The following is a 6,000-nucleotide window of genomic DNA, read 5'->3' as shown; positions in this document are numbered from 1 at the left end:
AATGGAAGAAGTATTACTAATAAAAATAAAATAGATACTTTTGGAATGATGATTTATGTTTAAACAAAATTATATATTTTCAAATTGCTCATTTGTGTTATCTTATTTGAACACACCACATGATTGAGAGGGGGGGTGAATTAGTTCAGACATCAAAAGTAATTGATTCATGATCTTCAAACTTTAAACTACAAACATATAATCACAACATAAATATACGGTATTCAAGATCTCTTCTTAGACGGTTGGGCAGGATCTTCCCATTAATGGCTCTAAAGTGCCTGTGGTAGATTCTGCTAGATCTTCCCTCATGGTCCTTGTTGATGGTGTTGTCCCTTCAGCTGATGTTTCAAATGGTGTTCCTGCTTTGATTGATTCTGAGCCAACTGGTGGTTCTTATATGTCTGTTGGATCTATCCCTATTGCTGGATGTGATAGGATTCTTGAGGGTATGTCTACTGGTGCTGCCCCTTTACTTGCTTTTGCTTCTGACGCTTCTATTGGAGTTGTCTCACTATCTGTCTCGGCTTTTAGGGATGTGCCTGGCCCTGGCTCTGTTGGCTTTTTGATGTTTGTTGGTCTCTCCTTAGATGTTGGGTTTCTTGAGTTGGATTCGCTGGTTTGGCAAGTTGAAGTTGCTAAGGTTGAAGAAGGCTGGATTTCGGTTAAAAGAAAACATTCTAAAAGGTCTTCGCCTTCTTTTGATATGACTTTTAAATCCCAAAAGAAGGGATCCAAAGGGAAATCCTAATTTTGGTTGGTTACTCCACGTTAGGGGTACCTATTGTTCGAACTACCTGTAGACTTTCCATGCATATGTTCTTATTTTTCAGTCAACTTTTCTTTCTGGAGGGGTCAGTCTGCTCAGATCCCCTTTCTTGGTTTTGTTTCGTCTCGTCTTTGTTTAGCTTCGTTTTGTGGATATACCTGAATATTTTTAGTTATGGGTTTCAGGTCCTCCCTATTAAACCTGCTTTGTTCAAGGTTTCAGGTCCCTTCAAAACCTATTTTTAACTTAATTAAAAACATAAATAAATCATGAAAGCATAAAGCACAACAAACATATGAACACCAAATTTACATGGAAAACCTAAGCAAGGAAAAGCCACAGTGAGAATCAGACTCACAATATAATTATAGTCTATTACAATGTTGCCTCTAGAACCCACTTCTCCTGAGAGGACTTGTAGAACTAAGGCGCACAACCTTAGGGTAAGATACAAATAAATTTCAAAGCTGAAACATACTATTTTAGGGCAATATACATAAATCTACCAAGAGACTCAATATCTTCCGATAGAGAAAGGAATAGTTGAATTGAAATGGACAAGATCTCCCAATCAAGAAATCATCCTTGAACCAATGTATCAAGCTATCAATATCATGGTAAACTCATCTAACTTGAAACTCAATCTTTGAACACTGTCACACTAAAGATATCATAATTAAATCTCTTCACAATAGTCTTTCACACCTCTCCAATACTGAATCTGGTTGCAAATCACTCACAACAACTTAACATCAATTCACACAAAATACACACCTTCACTCATACATCCACACTCCTTTATATACAAGATTGATCATAAAAACCATTGACTAGGTTGACCATAGAGAGAATGAATAATATTACATAAATTTGGCTACACAAACCAATGACAACCATTGCAGTCCACTATAGGAGATAAAAAGGACCCAAAAAATCATATTTTATTCCTTCCAAACAATTCCAATGAACCACACACACTATTACATCTTCCAAAGTTGGCATCAAATAAAATGTGTAGATAAGCATTAAAGCACGCTAACTAGCCGACCAAAAAACAAATCTCCAATGCAATTTGCACAATGCAAACCTACACATGCCATGGTGAGATCCAAAACACTAACCATACTCATCCTCCAAAGCAAAATTGGATCAAAAGAATGATCCAAGTAGGATACAACATCATAGTAAGCTAAAACCTAGACTAGCTAACAACACCAAACTCATAACATCATAACTCCACTAGCCAATCAAATTATCCTTTGAAAATTGAACTAGAACACTACATAGACCACATGAACAAATCCTCCAAGTTGTAACACTTGAATCTATATATCCAGAAGCCACCAAGCATTCTCTAGACCAATTTTGGCAGACAACCTTATTGTTAGAGATATCAACAATCAACTCTACTAGCTGAGCCATAGAGGATCTACAAATATGATAATGCAATATACATAGAACATATAAATTATATTCTGGACCATAGCACATAATCTTCACATATCGAAGGAATGCAAGACATTTTTCCACTGAGACATTAAATATTGTTTCTTGCATATTGAAACTTCTATTGTACCACCCTTTTGGAAATACTTTGACATTTCTACAAGACAATTCAACAATATCAGAACACATAAATACTCTTCCATGCATATTAATACTTCTACTATACCTTCCTTACTTCAACATTAACGACAACATAGGATAGTTTGACATTAATGACAACATAGGACATGTTGACATCAATGACAACAAGGTGCAACAACTCAAGTTTCCAACAGTCTCCCCCTTTTTCATTGATGCCAACACGTGTACCACCAATAGAAAAGAAAACATACAACTGATTTCTCTCCCAATTTATATCTCTCTCCCCCTTTGACATCAAGGACAAAGGGCACTATACTGAAAATTTCTCCACTTTGACATCAGGGACAACAAACACAATTTTGAAAAGCTCTACCATCACATCAAACTGTAACTTGAGAATATCACAAGAGACTACAATGCTCCCCCCCCGAACAGGGATGTAACCATTTTTAGAAAGCCTCGTCCTTATCTGCTCCCCTAAGAACAAAAACAATATCAATACAAAATATAGAGCCTAGACATCTCCCCTTGGAGGGATGAACCACTGTTTATACTCTTTCTGTCATCTCTTCTTGAATCTTCTAGGATCATCCTAGCAACATTATCTTTAGTCATTTATTCATCTGTGATAACTTCATTATCAGAGTTAGCTTCCGGACGTGCACCAACATGACAGCTTCCAAGAACCCAAATATCTTTGTGATTTCAATAATTTATGCATAATCCATCCCTTGTAGACTTCTAAATCCTCACCAATGATGAGGTAGACACTAGAATCTTCAACATCAATCCGCAAAGGGGGGACATAAGATCTTCATTTCTCTCTCCCCCTTAGACAATGCATATTCTTGTTATTGGAAGAATAATCAACACCACCAGAGGGTGCAAACCCATCCTCACATTTTTCTTCCACCTTTTCTTTTGATTCCTTCACCCCACATCTTTTGCATCTTCTCTTTTTCTATATTGACATCAATCTTCTTTACTGGACTATTCTTCCCATTTCTTTCTTTGTAGAATTTGGAAATGTGTCCAAGTTTGTTATAGTTGTAACATATCGGACCTTGAGAAACTTTTTCATTTGTTCTGACACATCTATCTTTTTTTATACTTCCACTACTTTTGATAACATTTATGCATTCAACAACCTTATGACTCAAATTGTTGCAAGTATAACAAAATCCATTGAAGGTTTGATCATTCCTACCATTTAAATTCCACATCATCCCACTTCTACACATATAAGCCTTATAACCAACCTTGTTACAAATGTAACACTAACCTTTAAATAGTTGATATTTGATTTGTTTTCTGCATTCACTAGCTTTATGTCCAAGCTTATTGCATAATGTAATGGAGGAAATTTGTCACCTCAAGGATGATAAACCCAAGAGGACGAACCGATCCTCCAATACCTCACTTATATTGGCGCTAAGGGTGATCCAGAGGATGAAAATGATAAATTAAGCTAATAGACTGCAAACTGAGACTCTCGAGTGACTCTGCTACGCCTTTGTCCTGAGGATGAGTGCATAGGTTTGGGACACAGGTGCGACATGCTGTCGTCCTGAATGGACAAGGTACAAAAACCATACAGAGAGTACCAAATGTAATTGTAATGTAATAAAAACACTAAACATGATAAAACTAAGCTAGTAAATGCAGAATATGAAATAACTAGGATAAAGTAGAAGAGAGATGGAAGGAATTCACAATCGGTCCATGATTGGGGCCCTCTCGTAAAGTGTCCACTCTCCTACGATCGTCTATCTACACACAAGTGAGAGAGAAAATGCTGGGGGTTGTATTTTGGAGTCTACTTAAGCCAGACCCTCCTTTTGGTGTTTCCACCTCCACGGACAACCCAAATAAAGCCATAGGAAAATAAATGATAAAGATGATTGAAAGACAATGCAAAATAAAAGAGTGACAATGTGTAATATAAATGAAAAAAGGAATAAGTAAACCCCCCTTTCCGAGATACTACGAAAATGGTGTTGTGAGCTATCCGGAAAGTTGTGGTCTTTGTGAGAAAATTTATGAATGTTGCCCAAGGAGATTTCCAAAAGCTCCAACCTGCAAGAAGTGATCACAAAATTCCAAAAGATCCCAAAAATGCCTTCAAACAGGAGAGATATAGACCTTGGATGAAAAAATGGTGTTGGTGGGCGCATGCAGGGGCGTTACAACTCTTTCCAGGCACAAGTGTAACGCTTAAATGACTACCTGTGGATTGTCACATTCGCGGGATGCTAGCGAGTCATGCACACATGTCTGCACCACACTAGAGTCCCGAAGGTGACAGGTTGACAGAGTTGGTGAAACTCTAGTTTGAAGCTAACAAAGCGATCCTGATTGACAAAAGGACAAAGATGGTGACACATGACCTCCAATGATGTGGAGCAAGGCACTATTTTTTGCATTGAATTGCATAAAGTGTGATTTTTTATATTACATTTTGCCCCCACTTTAGGGAGCATGTCTTTGTCGGGAGATGTGGAACTAAAGTAGAAGAAGATAAAGAAGAGAATCACGATAGGGAGGCAAATTTTCATTGATCAGACAAGGTTTCCCCCAATGAGATGAAGCTGATATTTGGAATAAATATTGCTAACTAATACATCACAAACATGTTAGTTGTAGTCTAACATGTCGGATGACAAGATAAATGATAGATTTAAGATTGGTAATATATAAGATAACATAACAAAAATGAATGTCGCTTTGGAGGAAAGACCCTTATTACGAAAAAAGATACAAGATAAACGATTGTCATGATATGAGATGCATTGGTATGGAGAGGAAAGTGTGTTATTCTAGATAGCCATACGATAGGGCGATGATACATGTCAGTATGGATGACCATACGATAGGGCGAGATATTTTCTGGCATGGGTAGCGATATGCTAGATAGCCATGCGATTGGGCGATCAAAGATAGATTTGATAAGTAGTAGATTGGCCCCTACAAAGGCAGACAAAAGCGATAGATCAAATGGTTTGGCCCCCATCTAGGCAAAAAAGATCAAGTGGTTTTGCCTCCACCTATTCAAACATGATAAGGAAAAGATTAAGTGGTTTGGCCCCCACCTAGGCAACTATGAAAAAGTGATCAACAAGAAAAATAAATGCAAGAAGCTAAAATACAAAATGCAGATCAAGCAGAAATGCCATGATGCCTCCCCTTAGAATGATACGCATAAAAGGCATGTTATTCTAAGGATAAGAGCGATTGTGGCATGTCAGCATAGTAAGATGTTTCTGTGGATTGCCACCATTAGCTAGTGACACATAAAGTCCACAACATTGATGATGAATGCAATAGGACAAGGGGATCCAATAGTTTGGCATCAAAACCCATAGCAGTGACAAAAGATATGTAATACAACTACAAGATGGGTATATCATCAAAGCACCAAAGTTCTTGGATCTGAAGAAGGGCACATGAAGACAAAGATAAAATAAAAATTTGGGTCAACATAGAAGAAGGTGAAAAGATGCCCCCAATGCTTTGCATCATTCTTGAATGTCGAAAAGCAAGATACAACAAATAAAATAAGTAGAGAGACAAATAGAAGAAGACGTACGATGAGAAAATCTCCTCTATCCAAGTACCTACTAAGTAACTCGGGTCCTCCAGAAGAG

Source organism: Cryptomeria japonica, chromosome 3 (assembly GCF_030272615.1).
Source record: "Cryptomeria japonica chromosome 3, Sugi_1.0, whole genome shotgun sequence".
NCBI lineage: Eukaryota > Viridiplantae > Streptophyta > Pinopsida > Cupressales > Cupressaceae > Cryptomeria > Cryptomeria japonica.
The sequence above is the reverse complement of the archived record's forward strand: the minus strand, read 5'-3'. Positions refer to the sequence as shown.